Consider the following 22,159-nt stretch of genomic DNA (forward strand, 5'->3'; position numbering starts at 1 on the left):
TATGCGAATGAAAATCAAGATCGGTCTAATGGCCCTCATTAGATCCAAATCTAGAGACATGTTGTCTCAATACACCTGTATTGAAACTTATAAATTATTTCATCATCAAAATATCAAGGGATAAATTATTTCAACACTTAGTCAAAATAATTTGACCCAACATCTAAGCATATGAATTTTGTGTTAATATCCAAGTATAGGGATTGTAATTGAATTCACAAGTATAAATTTGTGTTTTATTATATAAGGATGTATAAAGGTTTGTGTTTGATTATAATTAAAATGTAGGTGTTGTGTTTAATTTCTAAGTATATGATTGTGTTTAATTTCTTAAGGATAAAATATAATCACGCTTAAATCTCATTAATTATTAAATTTGAAGGGGTCAAATGTCGAAAGATTTAAATCATATCTTTCTGCATTTAGAGGTAAAGCCAAAATATTTCGTTATTTTTATTACTAATATTTATTATTCATATTGAATTTGACCTAATAATATTAATTTTTTAGTTTTGCAGTTTCTTCCTCCACGCGAAAACGAGGTCGCAACAAGAATATCGAGCTTGCGAAAAGGCCACAAGGATCGAGGCTGCCATTGAGCTTCGGAGATGTGGATGAGAGGCCATATGGTGAAGCTAGGAGTATGTGGTCTAGGCATGTTGGGTCGATGGTGCGGGACCTCACACTCATCTCGCATCGCCAACTATAGTGGAGGGCTTTGAGTACCGATCAACTGAATTCACTATGGCTTTCTATGACGGTGATAAATTGAATTACATGATTTAAATTAACATTCAAATGATGTTTTATAACATGTGATGATTTTTATTTTTCAGAATCCATTCGAGATTATGTCCAGGTTCATAACGGAGATGAGGAGATTGTACTTGTGTGTCCCCCACCATCATATGATCCAGTAGATATTGAGTTCCTCTACAGACACCACTACTTCACCGAGACCTTCAAGATACGTACAATTTCATAATAGAAATATGTACTGATCGACGATACTAATTTCTAACTTCATTTTTATTTTAAATACAGAAAAAAGAGTTATATCAATATTGGAAACCGAAGACAAATGAGGTTTATGCACCATACATGCAGTAAACCATTTTCACGAGTAAGAGAAGAATGTGTATGTATATTATTCAATTAAACATACTATAAATAATGTAACTAATTTACTGATGAACAATTTATTTGAACAGGAGGTTGAACTCGGACGCCCCTGAATATTATAGAGAGGTTTAGAAGGACTCAAACCTCGAGAGTCACCAAAGACAACTCGACCCCAACGTCGGACCAATTGTCACAAGAGAATATCGTAAGTTAATAATTAAGTTTAATTGAAAATTTAATAGAACTATATATAGCTTATACAATAAAACTTTAAAATGTGCAGGCGGAGATGGAGCAAGTGATTAATGACACACCTGGTATCTCCAACTTCCATGTGACCAAGAGAGTGTTCAGGCCCCAAAGACACGGGACGGTGATGGGTATGGGGTCAGGCGTGTGACTATCGCATTTTCACGGGGATCGATGGAGGGGCAACTGTTCACAACGTGGAGGAACACTAAGGGATAAGAACAAACGGCTCCAAACGCGGGTCGATGAACTAGAAGAGGTAGTTCAAGTTAACAATGAGAGAATGCAAGCAGAATTAGCGGAATCTAGACGACATGTTGCATTTATATTAGCACAGTTATAGAATCAACCTCCACCCCCCTTGAGTTAGTACGTTTTAGTATATGTTTTTCCATTAATTATGTACTTTTTGAATTAGTTTATTGTGTTTGGAGTAAATACATTTTGGATTGTAGTTTACATGTTTTAATACATATTGATTGAAATTTTTTGAAATGTAATGATTTTTTTGCTTATTGTATTCGTTTGGTTTTGCTGATAACAAGTTAAGGTTATGGAAAAAATAAATAGAATATTAAATTTTTGTAAATGGAAAATACCGAAAGATTTGATAAAATCTATTTGTATTCATAGTTACACTATTCTGACAGTTTTAAATAAATCTTTTGGTAAAGCTTATACTGAAAATTTTGTTTAAAAACTTTAGGTATTCCCCTTTGTCGAAAGATTTCAACAAGACTTTCGGTATTTCCCTAATTACACTTTGCCGAAACATATGTTGAAATATTTCGGTACAAACAAATATTTCGGTAAAGGCTTTGTCGAAATATTTCAACATATCTTTCGGAAAAGGCTTTTCCGAAAGATTTGTTGAAATCTTTCGCTATTTACCCTAAATAATGACTAAATAGTCTATTCGACTTTTACATATTTAAACTCTTATCAGCCCAATTAGAAGAAATATGATACATGTTAAAATGTCATTATATAGTTTATGCCGATAGATCTAATCATATTTATCGGAAAAGGTTATGTCGAAAGATATGTATAAATCTGTCGGCTAAAGCTCCAATACCTTTACCGACAAATACCAACAGTTTGAGCACTTGTCGGTAAAAGTGTATTTCCGACAACCTAATAAACTTTTGATAAAAGCCCAACTTTTACTATTATAAGTCTAAGAGTAGACAAAAAGAATGACCATAAAGGGTTTTTATTGACAAGAAAATGCTTTATTTATAGTTTCAATAGAATAGAACGGGAGTGCCAAATTGACAAATAATTAAAATCCCTAGAGAGATGCAAGAAGAGATGGAGAGAAGTAAGGATAATTTTTGGCCAAAATATAAACTTGAAGATTTTTGTTAACTTCTGCCCATATGAGTTTTGAGTGTTATGAAGGACATTGATTTCTATTGATTACTTTTAAGTGTTCATCGTTTGTATTATTAAGTTTTTCAAATTATTTTCTTCTAGTAACTTAAGCTTATGGTATTTCAGGTCTATTATAATGTTTTTGTTAGGTATTTTTTATCATAACTTTTGGATCTTTTTATATATATATATATATATATAAAAAGATATATATATTATGTAATTTGTTTAAATAATTATAATATTAGGAATATGTCACTTTTTATACAAGTTAATTCATTTGGTAAAATAAGTGATAAGTGAGACACTATACTCTATTAAAAATTAATTTTAGTGGCAGACAAAGATAATAAATTAGATGAAAGTGAAAGAGAAAGAGAAAATGAGAAAAAGAAAAAGAAATAAATGGTACACAAGAACAAATAAAAGAAACCAAAACAAAAAGCCCGAAAAAACTAATTAATTTTCAATTACAAGAAGTGACAACACCATAGTTGTGGATCTAGCCCCTAAGAGCCTAAAAAGGTTCTTTGATCTATATCCTTGTTGAACTTTTAAAATAACTCAAAAAAATTAAATATTATTTTACTAATTTTTGATTCATAATTTCACTTAAATCATTAACAAAAACAATTTTAAATTATTACATTTTTATTTTATATATAAAAAAAAAAATTAAGACAACATATTAAGAATTTAACTCACAAACACACTTAACAATTTAATTAGTCGCAGAATTTGCCGCATGAAGGGTTCGTACCCAGGACCCTATATTTAGTACCTACTTCTTATTGTCGTAAGGCTATAAGAGGGGATAAAAATAGGATAACGGATAGAGTATGTAGGTCGCAAACACACTTAACCATTTACCAGACACAGAACTTGTCGTCTGACGCGCTCGAACCCAGTAGTGTTAGTATCCACCTTATTTTATTTATATATATCAATAAATTTTAAGTCATTTTACTAAAAATAATCATTAAATACTCAAAATTATCAACAATTATTATTTTTTTTTCCTCTAGGTTTTAAATAACCCAATTCAAACGGGACCTTGAATTATTTAATTATTGTCTTATTTGTAATAAATTAATTAATTAAAATATATTTTATTTATAATAATTAAATTTTAAATTTTTATCTGAATTCATAATCCAATTTGTTTAAATAACCCTGGAACAAAGAAGCTCATAATAAAATTGATAAAATCAAATTACCTAAATAACCTAAATAATTAGTTGCAACTTTGGCTCAAATTCAAGAATTCAATATAAATTAATCTATTTTTATAAAAATGTGGGAAAAATAGGTTTATTTATAAAAATTAATTTTAAAACTAAATAAATAGAATTGAAAAAAAGTGAGAAGAAAATAAGAAATATGTTATATTGGGGAACGAGAAGGGATAAGATGCTTATAAGGACAAAGAAATGTGTTGACGTATATTGCCGTATAATAAGTACGGTATTGCTTATAGACAAGACATCATCCACTCAACCTATTATTACCAAATATATAAGACGTGTAATATACGTAATTTATTTTGCATGCCCTTTAATACTATATAATAAAGAAAGAAGTGTTAAATGAAGTCCTAAAATGTACTCCCACATGTGCATTTTATATGCACGTATTCTCTAATTTGGTTTTGAGATGTTTTTTGTTTTATAATAAATATATTTATATAGAAAAAAAAATTATAGAGCAGTGATAAGTGAAAATTTTGATAGCCTCACGAAAGTGTGAATATATATATATATGGAGAGTGAATGAGAGAAAAAAAATTCGGTTAAGAATTGGTTCGATTTGAGTGATTTATAAAATTTAGTGAAAAAATAACTATTTTTAATGATTTGAGAAATTGATTATTAATTTTTTTTTAAAAGATTTAAAAGGTATATATATAAATAAAATAAAAAATAATAATTTAAAATAAAAAATATTTTAATATTTTGGTTAATGATTTTAATGATGTGATGAATGAGAAAGTAATGAAATAACGTTTAATTTTGTTTAAGTTATTTTAAAACTTAAATTGAGGCGTTGTTTTGATGTTAACTTAATTTTAAATTAGAGTTGGAATGAAATTTGATTTTTTTTTTATTTCTTATTTAAAACTTTTTTTTATTGAAACTATTTAGTGTATTCTTCTATGTAATATTATAAATATGATTTTGGTTACAATATTTTTAATCCATAAATATAAGACCATTCCTTAAATACAATATATATAAATATTCCCTTTTTCTTTTCTAAAAACAAAATTGTAATTAATCAATTAATTTGGTTAATAATTTATGCATTATACGAAATTAATGGTTTGTTATTTATCGATAAAATTCAGTTTTTATTCCAAAACCCAAATATTATATAACAATTTAATCAATATTTTAATTTATTTAAAATACTAAAACTAACCTATAATTTTATTATTTCTAAGCTATTATTTTTTCACCCAAAGTATATCCTCTAAATTAAAACACTAAATTTGTCTTTAAATTTTAAAAATTTATTTTTTCTTAATTTTATCAAACAAGAATTTTTAGGAGAAAATCCAGATAATAAATAAATAAATAAATAACCATTCCTCAAATTAACAAGCCCTAAATCAATTAACCACTTTATGTTGTACCAATCTCATTTTATATCAGTAAATTAGTTTTTTCATAACTATATATATTTGCTAGATATTTTATTTATGGAAGTATTGAATTTTTTTTATAATTTCAGCCAAAGAAAATAAATAATGAAAATAAAATTAAAAATTAAAGGGATAATTGATAATATTTAAAAACAAATTGGTGCAATTTTAATATTATTTATAAAGTTTATATGAAATATATCTATATATATGATTAAGTTTAAAAATATTTGTTTTTTTATTTAATTATTCATGTTGTTTTTAAAATATATTTAAATTAATGTTTTCAATTTTCTTTTTAACATTTAGGCTTTTTAACTAAATACTTCTAAATTTTAGTTTTCTAATATATTTTTAATTTCATGTTAAATTTACTTTTTATTTCAAAAAATAAAAACATTATTTTTATGTCATGAATATATATATATATATATATATATATATATATATATATATTTCTAGGGATAATTATTAGTAATAGTTGGTAAATATTATTATAATTGTTTACAATATTTATTAGTATTATTGAATTTATATATATATATATATATATATATATATATATATATATATAATATTATGTCATAAGTAAAATATTAATGAATAATTGTTAAATTATTATAAAATAGAAATTAATTTAATATATAAAAAATTAATTAATAAATAATTAAAATAAATAAAAATTGAAAAGAGTTAGTTAAAACATATATAAGTTAAGAAATAATAAAAAAAATGAAATAAAACAGATAAAAAATTATTGTAAAAGTATTTTTAAAATAACATTAATAATTAATAAACAAATATTTAAATAATATTGAAATTTTTTTCTTTAATTATTGTGCTAATTTATATTTTCTTATAAAATTGATCATATAATACCTATTCTAAAGAGTACTATAGTTGGAATATATCAATATAATTACCAAACTTAAATAAAATGTTAAAGTGAACTATTATGCTAAGTTACTCTATAAATTAGTCAAATATGCGAAAGTTAGTCTTTACACCCTAATTACATAAAATAATTAAGTTAATCTCCTACGCTTCAACATAATTATGTACTGCTTCTTTTAAAGTAGAGTAGCCATTATGAACATGCACTAAACTCTAGGGGCTAAATTGAAAATTTTCAGGAAAAATAAACAATTATATATAGTTGGAAATTGGGTCAATGAAACAGTGACTTGGTAATTAAAACCTCTCTGAAATCACTGAGAAAATGTTGAATAAATGAATGGGTAATATAAAATATTATTTACAATAGAAAGGAAAGAACATGGGGCACTAATTAATGCATTATCTTTCAAGGGGAATGGAATTGGCATATACCTAAAGAAAAAAGGACTGCCAAAAAAGTCAAGAAGTTGGTAATAAAGCTCATAACATGCATCATAGATGGTGGTATGGCTTCCCACAGATTTATAAAAAAAAAACTTCTGGAATATTCTTCTTTAAAGAAAATTAATATTCATTAAATATTTGAGTAAATTCAATGTTTGTGTAAGAATTAATACAACAAAATACAATAAGAATACCTATGAAATATAAGAGTCCGCGAATTTGAGTTATCTTAATAACCTAGATAGAGAAAAATAATAATGATAGCGGTAATTTTAAGGAATTTATTATTATTTTTAGTAAAAATATTTATATATATATATATTAAATAAAATATATAAAATAATAAATTAAAATAAAAAATATTTTAATATTTTAATTAATTAATTGAATGATATAATTGTTAAGAGAATAATGAAATAATGTTTGATTTTGTATGAGTTAATAAAATAATTAAAAAAAGTACACCCCACAATTATACAAATAAATAAAATGCTCATAAAAAGAAAAACATTTAAACAATTCCCTCATCTCCAAAACTGATACAACAATTTCCAATCAAATTCCTTTGATGGAATGTCATTTATTCAATGATGGAATTTTTCTCTCATATTTTATTAGAGTTTATATAGCATTTAATGGACTTTAAATCATTAGTGGGCTTAAGAGTAATAGTTAGATTTTTTTTGGCTTTCGATCTATATCTTATTTTGAAAAAATAGACGATGAAAGTTTGTCTTGGGTCTAATCGTTGTCTTGGTTTCAGTCGATTGTTGAATTGAAGAATAAAGTCAGTTTGTGACAAGTAAGGGTAAAGATTATTTTGATATAATAAAATATTGTTAATTCTAGTTTTTTCACATTTTAAGCACTAAAAATCTGACCTCGTATTTATAAAATTAAAATAATTATTTTAAATTATTTTTAAATAAATAAGATCAAGATAATTAACTTCATGGACAAAAAACTGTTTAAAACATTTAATTATGATTAATAAATATATTAATTAATCAAATTAATTAAGGATTAAGGCCAAAATAAAAAATAAAATTATTTGAGATAAATGTTTTACCCATAAAATCTCAAAATTATTTTAGAAAAATTAAAAAGAAAAAAATAAATAATTTTGATAAATTGTTGTATCCATTTCATCTAAAAAATAATATTTATTTAAATCTTAAAATATAAAAAAAATAGTAAGATATTTGTCATATTTATTTTAATATTTTGTGTATTTAAAAAGATCAAATTTAAAATCAAAAGGGTAAAAAAAAATCAATCTAAAATAAATCCTTAAAGTTTTAGATATACATATATATATAATCGGGTGTAGCCGAAAATAAATGAATCTATTGCAACGAGAGTCGCATCCATCAAATGAATGTTGGATCCTCTTTCAACATTCCAAGTGCTTCCACACAGCTGGTTGTAGCCGAGAAGAAGCGCACACATGAAGCAGCGGAGCAACGAACGTCCGTCTCCTCCAGCACTGACGGAATGCCAAGAACTGACAAAACTCTAATGGAACGCCCAAACGCGTGCAAAACGATGTCGTTTTGGCCTACAATCTTCATCTTCATCGCGATGCTGAGAAGATAGACATGAAGAACCGTGATCGATCTTCCCAACTTGGAACTAAGTAGTTAGTCAACGAAAATGACTGATTCAAATCATAGAATGATCACCCTACGATGGTGATCATTCTCCCCTACAAAAATAGGGATGAATCACCATATTCCGACGACGACTTGTCAAGAACAATCTTTGCCTCTCCTTTCCCTCTCTACCCGGCTTGTAACCAAAACTCATTAATAGATTTTGACTGATTCAAGACGCTAAGAGCTTCAACCGACATTGGGACAATATAAATACCTCCCTTAAGATCATTCTAAAGCCAACCAACCAACACAACCCTCTTAAACTGAAGAAATTCGAAATCCACCATTAAAGCTTGAAGCTTTCGGATTTTTCGAAATTTATGTTTAAGGCTTGAAAACTCGGATTTGTGCATCTAGAAAGCTTTCATAAGGATCAAAGAGTGTTCTCCAATCCTAGGTATGGTTCAAATCAAGCTATAATTCATATTTACAGTTTAAATTTAAAATTTTTATATTTCAAATTGCATAAGCTTGTATGGTTGATGTCATGATATTTTATGGTTAGAAATTCATCCTTAGATAATTTATATACTATATGGATATGATAGAATCGATGAATCGATCTAACAAACAAAAACCAAAATTTGAATTTTCAAAATAAAAAAACGGGTTTATCGTTCTTAGGATAATTCGATCGAATCACAACCTAGAAATCTTCCCAACGTGATTGTAATGATGCTGGACAAGCATTTGGATCATGTTTGATCCATCCTAACCATGTTTGATCAAAATAAAAAATGTTAAAATAAAATAAAAAATTTGATTTCTTGAATTGGTCAAAATGAACGGCCAGTGTTTCTTATTTTGGTACCAATCAAGTATATGTGTTATAAGGAAGGTATTGGATCATCTAGGTCAATCCATACCTTGAGATGATGATCAACATGTTCCTAGGAGCTTTGTGAAGCTAACTAAGCTCTTGAATCAAAAAATAAGAGCTAAAAAAACTAATTTAAAAAAAAAATGAATCTTTGTGTTCTTGAAGACCGAGACATGTGAGTCTAGGACCAAGAGATCCAACCGATGATCCTCGGTCCAGACCGAGAACAAGGACCGAGAAAATCGACCTAGGACCGATGTTCTTGAGTTAGGACCGAGAGCTAGGACCGAGAAATCCAACCGAGGATTCCAACATAGGACCAAGAGGTCCGACCTAGGATCGATAAAATTTGGACCTAGGACCGAGAGGTTTGACCTAAGACCGAGAGCTCATAGGTCCAAGACCGAGAATCTTAGCCCAAAGCTAGCCCAGGACCGATAGTTTTTACAACTAGACCGGTAAGATCAACAATGACAAATTGTTCTTAGCACTTCGATCGAGAGACTCTGGTCCTCAGACCGAGAGCTCCCGAGTTCAGACCAAGGGTCTTCAGACCTCGACCGATAAAATCAGATCCGAACCATAGGACTCCGAACCTAAGGTTTGTTTGGTTCTATTGTTCAAAATCAAAAATTATTTTTTGTAATTTTGGGACTTCAAGTCATTTTCTAAAAATCTTGAAAAATTAAAAAATGCATTTTTAATATTTTTGGGATATTTTCACAAAAGTATTTCAGCACAGACTTGTTTGGTGTTTATTTCTAAACCTAATGCCCTTAAATATGACTAATAATCTTCAGGTATTTCCACCCTAGTTATCATCCGCAACATGTATTAGCATTTAAATATTGATGTTTCAATATTTTAAATAACTTCTAAAACTAGAAGCATGACTAAGCCTGGAAAATAATTGGTTAAAACTCAAAACGTTATACAACCGATTTTCAAAAGCCAACTTTATAAGTACACACCGTTTTCGAACAGGTACAGAGGATGAAGCGCAAAAGTCCTTTCCCGAGTATCACCAAACTTCAAACCAAAAACGAAACTCTAGTGCAAAATACATTTGTACACATACACATATTTATAGATTTTTATAAAATCATTTGGCAACTTTGTCTGTAAATAAATATTCTTTTTTTAAAAATTATTTATGTTTAATTAATTTAAATTGAATTTCAAATCACATTATCATTTGATTATAATAAAATCCCAGATTATTAAAATTTGAATAACATTAATTATTTTTAAATACTTAATTTTAAAAGCTGCGAAGTATTATCAAAATCTTTTAAAAATAATGTTTTATTTTAAAAGATGCTTGACACGCATACCAAGGTTGAAACCATCGAATCTCGAGCCACCCCAGGTCCCCTGTATTTCCATGTGTCCACCAAACACGTGTTAATCTACGAAAGGGGTATTTCCGAGTGTTATACCGTTATTAACGACTCTTATGGGGATTTAAAATGTTTAACTCAAAACCATAAACTTGGCTTTTGAAACTTTTGTATCACATTTTCACACTCAATAGGCTTGTCTTACAAGGTATAACACCTTAAAAGATGCATATGTTTTACCCTATTTACAAGCCTTTATCCTTTATGTGTAAAGGGTACATCACCCTCTTCTTACAAAGAAGTACTCGACTGGGATCGGTACTTCTACACTTACGTGCAAAGATTTTCAATGTGGAATAACAACTTGTTACAAATCGAGTAATGTTGCAAGAGGAAAAACTAAGTAATCGGGATCGACCCACCCTTTGGTGATGAGTCGTCCGATAGGACGCCGATATTGTGGAGGTTGGGTAAATTCCAAATTAAGTTGATATTCCATAGTTTATGGCGGCCCATTCCACTATCGGTGAATGGGACTCACTTTCCTATTATATACTTAGAATAAAAAACCTAGTTACTATCACTAAGCTGATTGTTTGTCGTGCCTAGACAACCAAAATACCTCTTCACTACAATCCTTATGTGATTACTATCTATGTATTTTGTGTATGCATGTATAGTCTAAGTGAGCATTTTAAATATGTTCCTTTCTTTCAAAATAGATGCATGTTTATAAATGTTTTGAATATACAGTCACAAACGGTGTCCATGTTGATTGATGTCGTGCTGGTTCCCTAAATCGATAACTTTCACACTAATGAATGAAATTGTTGATCTTATGGTCTCATTCATATCATGAGGTTCATAAACTTCAAAGTAAACTTCACATTCATGATGAAAATGCAGAAAAGATGGAACCTTTCAAACGAGCTTACTTCCTCGGTGAAAGGTCTATGCGCCCAACCATAGAGGAATTTCGTGCTATTCTTATGACGAACAACAAAAATGTTTTATATTTAACGTTGTTTGTAGACTCAATGCCCATCGGAAATCTCTTGCAAGAGGAGTACATATACTCCAAAGTCACATCCGATACTATCCTCGCAAGGACCAACATCGATTTCCAAACTTGGACCAAGATGGAAATAAGAAATTGAGAGATACATCTAATTCTAGGATCATCCATGATAAAAATGTTAATCTTACTGGCTCATTTCTTTCTAACAACAACAAATGGTAAACCCTCCTTGAGGATCATCGAGGTGACACACCTAATGCGAAGATGCAATAATGATCCCTCTGGTGTTATTCTATCATAAACACTAATGGGTCTAAATAACTCATTTATATCTTTTAGCATGAAAAGGGGTTCCCCTTAATCATATACACCTGGTTGCTTGAGAAACTCAAGTGCTTGCCTTCATTTCTACCTGATGGCGTCATGTCCCCTTCTATCCAATATTAGAGAAAGAAGGAAGCCTTGCCTGGACCTCCGGTACAAAGCAAATGATGAAATCTAGGACATTTTCCCTAATATCCCATCAAGAAAATGACTTTCATGATGGATAACAAGCTGTTAATCATGCTTATGGGTCTGGAATGGGTTACTTACTATTACACCCATAACATGTTCAAGCATTTCGACTACAACTTTATTTGAAGCTGCTTTCTCTATGGATAAACTCACCAACCGTATGGACTATGTAGGATATCTCAAAAAAAATGGCATGATGAATATCAGAATCACATCCTCAAACAGTACGAGGATGTTAAGGAAAATGAAGCGAAAGAAGATGCTAGTGTCGGAATAGGCTATAACTAGACTTAAATCCCTCAATTTTCGTCAATCACTTTTTCCCTTTTAGACTCTCTATGTTAAATATCAGTAAGAGTGTCATGTCTGTAACTAACTTTGAAGTATGTTTATATACAACTCAATGTTAGTTTAAATCGAATCACAAAAGATGCTCATTCTTTAATATTCATTTTATATGCATATGCATTGCATTTGTACTTTGTTACATCTACAAACCCTCACCTCTTTCTCTTTGCAATAGTCTACGACAACGAAAAGCCGACACGGCCCCAAGAAAGAGATCCAAAAACTGGACATTTTATACGCCACCAGATGTCCGAAGAACCCTCTATACCTGAATCGGTCTTAGTGGCCAAGTTTAGAGAAATGAAGGAAACTCTATAACATGTAATGGAGCAACTCGCATTGATCATAACTTCTTTAATTAATCAGTAAATTCTGTTTACATTCCAAAACATCTCTACTTTACCTCGTTTTCTTAGCCAGAAAATCCTAGTTATGTTCACAATTTTTTTCTTTCATTTTCGTGTGTGAGGTTGTTTAAGAGTTCCTTACATTTTCAATAATCTTCTAGCACTTTAGGAGGTATTTAATACTTAAGTCTAAGCTCTTATTTTATCTTAAATCCATTTATAAATTTCAATATGATAAATTTGAGTTTGGTATATTTCATTCAAATTTAAATTGTTGATTGATAATCCTACTAACATAATTTTTTTTTATTGAATTAAATTTATTCTATTATTTATATTGAAAATATAAAACATTAAAATGTGAAATTGGAAAAAGCGGGGTTGTCGTTCTTAATCTCTTTGCTTTCATTTTACTTTAATTTTCTTATTTGATTCATTTAAATTCCTTTTAACCATTTTATAAAAATAAAAAAAATAAACCTCATATTTTTAATAAAAATAAAATTAGGATTTATTTTTTTAAATATTTGATTTACTTTTTTTGTCTCCAATATAAAACTCCAAAAATCATGGATTAATTTATTTATAATCATAAAATTAATTTATGAATATAATAAATTTTAATTCCCTTTATTTTTTTCATGTTTAAATATTTATGAATAATTATGAATATTATTATTTAATATGTATTACTTTTAGATTTAATATTAATGTATACACTAGATATTTTAGATGGAATATGAATTAACAAATAAACATATTAATAAGTGTAAAATATTTTCTAAAGTTGGCCAGAATATTAAGAATATTAGAAGTATAGACTATTTCTAACAGGGCATGTGAGACATAACGCCAAAATTCTTTTTCACGTATAACCTAACACTGAATCCTAAAGATTCTCTTTTCCAAAGACATTATTGTTTTACATGCCAAACATTTATTTATTTCTCCTACTTTTTAAAAAAAAAAATTAGGTGGTGACTCTTTAGTCACAAACTAGTTTTTAAACAATTCCTTGATTTGATTTAATTTAATTTCAAAAATTTTAAAGAGATATTTATATTATATTTATTTCTTTAAAGTCGTAAAAATCATTTTTGCGGGGCAAAAGTTTTTAAATGCGTACAGATAGGTGTGATAGATCATTTTTATACGATTCTACTAAAAATCCTAATTATAGTTGGGTATCCCAAATCCTATTTGTTGATAGGTATGAGAAATCGTCCCACACGATTCCGTCATAAGCCTTGTTTGTCAAAAAGCAAAGAGATCATTTTTAAGATGATCCGTTAATAATCTTGTTTTTTGACAAGATCAATGCATCATTTGTATATGATCCCATGATTAAACCCTATGTATTGATATGTACATGTGATTGTTTGTACACAATCCCGTTTAAACACTATATGCTGATAGGTACGAGAAATCATTCGTACATGATTCCGTTATAAACCTTGTTTATCAATAAGCATAAACATCATTTGTATATGATTATGTTGGAAACCCTATCTGTTGATAGGTTCGTTAATCTTTTGTACACGATTTTGTTATGAGCTTTGTTTATTAACAAGCATATAGATAATTTTTAAGACGATCTGTTAAAAATCTTGTGTATCGGTGAGGACCTGAGATCATACATAAATGGTCAAGTTAAAATCCCTATTGGTTGATAGGTGCGCTACTCGTTCGTACACGATGCCGTCAATAAACCTTATTTATTGATAGGTCGAGACATCATTTGTATATGATTCCGTTAGAAGCTCTATCTGTTGATAGGTGCACTAATCATTCATACATGATTCCAACAGTAAACCCTATTTGGTAATAGGTCGAGACATAATTTTAAAAGATTCTGCTAAAACCCTATTGCTCTATAGGTATTCCCTCTCACAACATAAATGAAATAAAAAAATATCAAGCATAACTCTATCTTTCGATAGATCCTTCAAGCCTTGTCTATGGAAAAGCCAAGATATCATTCGTACATGATCCAACCATCTGAAACCTTGTCATCCAAATAGGTAATCCAAACCCTATCCCTTGATAGATTCTCGAATAAAACCCTATTGCTCGAATAGATATTCCAAACTCTATTATCTGAACAGGTGTTTCAAGCCCTATCACTCGCATAGGTACTCAATAAAACCCTATCTCTTGATAGGTATCCAGTAAAATTCCTATTTTCAATATGTACATCTTCCAAATCACAAAACCATTAAGCCTTGTGTTACGGTCCAGGAATAGACCTCGCACACTCCAAAGTCTAGTTGAGCACTTGGGCTAAATTTTGTTGTGGGTTTTCTGTTTTCTGTTGTATAGTAATATTTTGATTTTGTTTCCCACAAAACTGATTTTTGTTAAATCTTTAGTAGCTGTTGTAATAGTTGCAACTGAATATTCTAGGGTAATTTAGCTGCTATTTAATGTTGAACCAATTTACCCAATGGGGGCATGAATGAAAAAGCTTTGTGAAAGTTTTTAGTCTCAATTGTATTTTTTTTATTTGGCTATTTGTCTAGGGCTGTTAGGTATACACTAGGAGTATTATCTTCTCATCTTTGTTTCTTCTTCTCCTATAATCTTGAAATATTCTTCTCATAATACTCATGTTGTACTATGATCACAGATTTACCACTTGGTCCATGAGATCAAGAACTATTTACCGCCTTTACAGATTCAAGTCGTAACACCTTGTTTGTCGATAAGCACAACGATCATTCATACATGAACATGAATAAAACCTCATCACTCGATAGGTAATCAAACCCTGTCACTCGAACAAGGACCTCAAAATCCTATTTATTGATAGCATACAAGCCTTGTTTGTAAACAAGAACCGCGATCATTTATATTACAAAACACTATCCTCGCACAAAACCCTATCTCTTGATAGGTATTTAAACCTTGCTTGTCAACAAGCACAACAATTATTTGTACATAATCTTGTTCAAATCCTATCTTCTGATAGGTAATCTCACCAAGTCCTATTCAAAACCTTATCTCTTGATAGGTATTTAAGCGTTGTTTGTCAACAAGTACAACGATTATTTGTACATAATCCTATCTTTCGCTAGGTAATCTCACCAAGTCTTGTTCAAAACCCTATCCCTCAATATGTCCTCGCACAAAACTTTATCTTTTGATATGTATTTAAACCTTATTTTTCAACAAGCATAACGATTATTTGTACATAATCCTGTTCAAATCCCATCTTCCGATAGGTAATCTCACCAAGTCCTATTCAAAACCCTATCCCTCGATAGGTCCTCTCACAAATCTCTGTCTCTTGATAGGTATTTAAGCCTTATTTGTCGACAAGCACAATGATTATTTGTACATAATCTTGTTCAAATCCTATATTCTGATAGATAATTTCACAAAGTCCTGCTAGAAATCCTATCTCACGATAGATACTCCAATAAAATCTCATTCTCTAACACAGTCCTGTTTCGATCCTGTTCTCTAATAAATGTTTTATTCTCATTTCAGGATACATGAATGCCTATCTGTTAATGGAACCACGATCATTTATACATGATCATTCTTAACCTCACTTGTGAGTGACCTTCACGTAAAGATTGTGAATTTCCGTGATAAACATTAACGACACCATGATCATATATATACATTATCACAAGATAGTAAACCTCGTTAGGAAAACTTGTCGCTTCCCCACCAATACTCATATGTCGATAAGTCTCATGATCATATGTTTGTGATCACCCTAAGATGTTACTTGTTAGTAATCCACATAAAACGTTATTAAAACTTTTATGTTCTCTGCATATCTCATAATAATAACCCTTAGTCATTTATACATCACTAAAATATGAATAATTTGTTGATATTCATGATAGACATGAATTGATGTTTCAATACCTACGAATGTCATTACCCTCATGAATTTTATGAATACTTTGTCAAGTTTTGTAATAAATTAGGATTTTCAAGAATCATCATTGTTAGGATAAAATACCAAGAAAATGATTTTCTAAATTAACGCTTAGAAGCACCTCGATAAATTATATGTATAGCATCACCAAGTCATTCAAACCTCGACATGGTACAAGTTTCATCATTCCTAATCGCCTCATTATTAATTGGACATGATAACATGATGTTAAATTTCATCCTCGAATCAACATTTGTAAAACCCGTTTGTTGTATTCAAACTCGATTCGAGAGGGCACTTTATAAACACTAAAAATCAACACTCCAATTTATAATATTAAAAAAATTATTTTAAATTAAATAAAATCAAAATAATTAAACTCATGGCCAAAAACCCATTTAAAATAATTAATTAGGATTATTTATTGTGCTAATTAATCATATTAATTAAGAGTTAAGGCCAAAATAAAAAAATAAAATTATTTGGGATAAATGTTGTAATCATTTCATCTTAAAATAATTTTAGAAAAATTAAAATACTAAAATAAATAATTTAGAATGAATTTTGTATTCAATTTATCTAAAATAATAATTTATTTAAATCCTAAAAATAAAAAATAAAAAATAAATAAATTGGTAAAATATTTTCTATATTTATTTTAATATTTTTTGTATTTATGTGTAATCTTGTATGGCCGAAACCAGAAAAATTGATTGTAGTACACTCTAGAACCATCGGATCAGAGTTGTATTTTCATCTAGTGCCCAAGAATCAGCCATGTGACCCATTATAGTAGAAGGAAGTGCGCGCCGAGGAGTAGTAGATCCAGTAACTAGACCTTAGCTCCGTCACCCGATCGCTAATGGAACGCAGTATCTTGATGGAACGCTCCACCATCTTCGGTCTTCGTCTTTCTCGCGGTCGTTGTATGGATAAACATGAAGATCCATGGATGATCTTCTCAACTTGGAATTCAGTCGTTAGGCAATGAAAACGGCTGATTCAAATCCCATAAGGATCACCCTACGATGGTGATCATTCTCCCATTAATGGCTTTTGGCAGAAAAATACGTAAGCATCATTTTCACAAGTTCGGTTATAATCATAAAAATAATCAAACATTTTCATGATTGATTAAATCCATCACAAATAAATCCTATTCATAGGTTTGGATAAAAATAATCAGGCTTTTTTTACAGGTTCAGGCTTTTTCACAGGTTCGATTATAATCACATATTGGTCAAATCATTGAGAAGAATGAAAACCTTTTAATCCATCTAAAAAAAGTAAAGAAATGAGCACAAAAAGTGAAAAAAGATTTAAAAAATGAGTAAGGATAAGGGAAATACCATATGTTTCCTTGATTGTTTCAAAACGAACCAAAATAACTCTGGTGTTCGAGAAAATTACTATCTAATTAAATTATCACTCGAAGATCTTACGAAACGATTTAATTTTTTTGAGGAAGCTCATGGATAAAGTCAACGCCCGAACTCAGAATCGAATTGTCAACGGAGACGTTTCATTTTTGATGGAGGTTATGTGTGAGAACTCAAAGCCTCAAAAAGAAAAAGAAAAAAGAGATAGAAAATCTATCAAACACAATTGTGTTGGTTGAGATATTGAAATCACCACTTAATTTTAATCTTAGGCTCTTATCCAGATTGATAAAACTATTAATCAAAGAGTATCAATTATATCAGATATACTACGGTTATAGTAAAAGAGGCGGTGAAATAAAACATTCGTAGAGGTTAGGATATATAATTTATTACTTATTGTTTATCTAGGCATTTGTCTAGTTTTCTAAACGCAAGAACAAAAGTATATTAATTCTATCGGATATACCTCGAGTACATGAGATACACAAATGGAAAACACTTCGAGATCAAAAGTTCAAAGCACGTAACTTTCAAAAGAGAATTAATATATAACCTCATTGTACATGGTGTGAAGATTAATTAAGCTTGACATGAGCTTCAAATTCTAATGTTCCAGCGAATGAAATCCCTAAAAAATAATTCCTCAGCGCAATTGTTCATACTAGAGATTTATTCCTAATTGATAAATTATGTATCGAATAAATACACTTACAAATGGACTCTTTCGAAAACAAACAAAAATTGATGCACATAATAAATTTCTGAAAATGTTTTGATCCAATGTCCTTACACATGTGAAAGGCCAGAACCGCTTAATACCTAGAGGGTTAAGGAGGTCTAATTCGTTTCTTATTTTCACACATTTCCGAAAAGTTCCTTTGTCTGTGTGTGTGTGATGATTTTGAGTTATTGTTATCAACTTAGAGTGTTTTTCAAAGCTTATAATATCCATCTGGGAACTTGTTCTAAGTTCAATTTTATATGTCGCTCAATTATTTTAATCGAAATTTAAAGTTGCTTATTTTGTTTCAATTTTTTTAATGGATGTTTAATATCTGAAATTTTGATTTAGAAACTTGTTGTCGAATTAATTCATTGTAATTGTTTGTAATTTGAAAGGTCCAAATTCCGTTTTCTAAATTGAGAGTTGGGTTGGTTGTTTTTAAGATGACAAATCTAAAGATCAATCCCAAATCATTCCTGACATTAACTAAAGCATATTATGTTTATTTTAAATGTTGTAACTTTTATGTTTTTATTTAAATATTAGTGTTAGGCTATATTAGTTAGATTTTGGTGATTATGATGGATTGGTTTAAATCCAAGAAGATGGTACGCGATAGAAATCGTTGGTTTAATTTTTATTATGAGATGAATTAATTTTTTTGCGTGATGAAAGCAAAAATATAAAACGTGAAAGCATTAGACTTTATAGGCAACTACTTAACTAACATTCCAGTCGATTCTAGGTGTGTTTGAGATTTTAAAGGTTAGTTGTCATAGGTCTTCTTGTTTATGTTTTTTCGATTAAATACAATCTCATGTCAAGAAAGTTTCCACCTAATTATTTTAAATTAGGAAAGATAATTTAGGCGTATGAATACCACAATTAGAGTTTTTTATTGGTTTATTATATGATTACGTGTGAAAAAGAGCTCAACGCGCTATGTCCCACAACGCACCGTAGCTATCTATCTCATCAATTTTGGCCTTTAAAATGTATCATTATACTTTACTATTTAAATTTATATTTTTCTTATTTAACATAAGGTTAAGGGTGATTTTCACATTTGTGTGGATCTTTTGTTTGTGTACAATATATAGACAACAATATAAATATATATATATAGTACAAAAAAGAAAAATATTTACAAGTATACAACAAAGATCTACAAAAGAGAGAAAATTAGTAGGCAAAATATATCACATAAGTGCATATCTTAGAAAAGTTTTATGAAATATAAAGTGGAGTTTAATTCAAAATATTTACTGAAGATTTATATAAATTGATATTTTGTTGAGAAATAATTTAAATCATATCCATTTATATAATCCTTAGTGAGTAATTGAAAATATATACTTCGGAAAAAAATAATGGAGGAAATGTTTTAAAATATTTTAGGTTTTAAAGTTTATTATATATATTTTTTTTAAGTTTTTAAGTTTTTTCAATTATATATTTTGGTTTTGATTTTATATTTTGATTTTTTTGTTGATTTAGGAATTAATTAAGGAATTAAATTAATAAAATATTTAAAAAACTTGATTAAAGAAAACAAACAACAAAATAAAATTATAAAGGAGAAGAGACTTTGGCAAAAAGACCAAAATTATGGCTAAACGAGTAGAACGGTCGAAAAAAGTGTTGATGCAAGAGAGGAGGGCGGCACTTAGAGCAGCCAAACGATGAAGGAAGCCTCGGTAGAGGAGTGTGGCTGTAGTTCTTCGGTCGCTAGAGTTATTTCTAGGTCAGAAGCGTCGGTATTAACATCAAAGACTCATCAGAAGCGTCGCTGAAGAGCCTCTGTAGTTATTTCTCAATCGTATGGCAATAAATCTCGGTCGATTGACTATATTCTCTTTCGGACTTGAATTGACCGAAATTTGAATAAAATTGAATCCCTTCTTAATTCTCGATCGGATCTTCGGTCGTGTCATCATTTGCGTCCTCCAACTATATTTTAATTTTTTTTCAAATTCACCCCTTGGGTTTTCCAATCCTACAAAAATTAAGAAAATGTTAATCATAAACCAAATAATTTTAAAAGAAATATTTACTAACATCTAACAACTTAATTGAAAACCAATATAAGACTTAGTGAAAAATAGTTTTAAAAGAATTTTTTCAAAACTAACTTTAAACTAATTAATTTATTGTATTTAAAAAACCAAATACCAAGTCTTATACTCAAAACCATTATAATTTTCTTAAGAATACTAATTGACTTAGAAAATAAATTATTTAATCTAATGAAATAAAAAACCTAGTCAAAACTAAAACAAACTAACAATTTTAATTAATTCTTTTGTTTTCTTAAAATCTAATTCATATATAAGATAATTTCTAGTTAAAACATAATTAAAAATGTCTTAAATACATTAAGTATAATAATACCCTAAACTATTTTTGTACGCGTTTTAAAGCGTCCACCCTGAAGAAACGATTTTTTGACTTTTAAAAAAAAACATCTCTTCGAAAAAATTGAAATAAAATTAAATGAAATCGGAGAATGGTTTAAAAGCAAGTTTGTGACTAAAGAGTCGGTACTTAAATTTTCTTAAAAAATTAGGAAACAAATAAATTATTGTCTTGTAGAACAATAACGTCTTTGAAAAAGAGATTTTTTAGGAGTTTCGTGCTTGGTTAAATGTGAGAAAGAGCCTTGACGCTATGTTAGGGCATCTCCAACCCTACTGCAAAATGGGTTTGCAGTAGCCCATTTTGCTCCAACCCTACTGCATTCTCAGCGGCATTTTGCAGATCCGGCAAATATGGAGAGAGAAGTCGGCAAATTTGGCGTGCTACTATTCATCACTGCAATTAGGCATAAAATGTAATCATGTCCTCCAACTTTTGTGTTTCTTTTAATTAAGAATTTATTTATTTATTTTTATATTAAACATTTCTCTAATTTTATATATTTATAATCTTTAATATATAATCTTTTTATATTTATATATAATTTATTTAATTATTTAATAATTTATTTATTTAAATTATATTTATGTGTATAAATTGTTAATTTATAATTAAATTTTGTTTCATAAACAAATAAGAAAAGATTGAGGTTAAATTTATAGAGTTAATAAATATATAGATAATATTAGTAAAGTTAAAAAGTTGGTATAAAAAAGAATATTCTGAGAATATTCTTTTGAGTTTGGAAATGGGTTTTTGGGTTGGAGATAGATTACTGTTTGATGTGATGTTTACTGCATTTTGGAGTTGAAAATGGTGTTGAGGGTTGGAGATGGTCTTAGTTAAAAATAGTCTTTACTCCGAATATTTTGACCATTTTTAAAAAATATTTTACACTTATTATATATGTTCGTTTATCAATTCATATCCATCAAAATATATATAACATATACCTTAATACTAAATCTAAAGTTA

This window comes from Impatiens glandulifera, chromosome 6 (genome assembly GCF_907164915.1).
Source record: "Impatiens glandulifera chromosome 6, dImpGla2.1, whole genome shotgun sequence".
Lineage (NCBI taxonomy): Eukaryota > Viridiplantae > Streptophyta > Magnoliopsida > Ericales > Balsaminaceae > Impatiens > Impatiens glandulifera.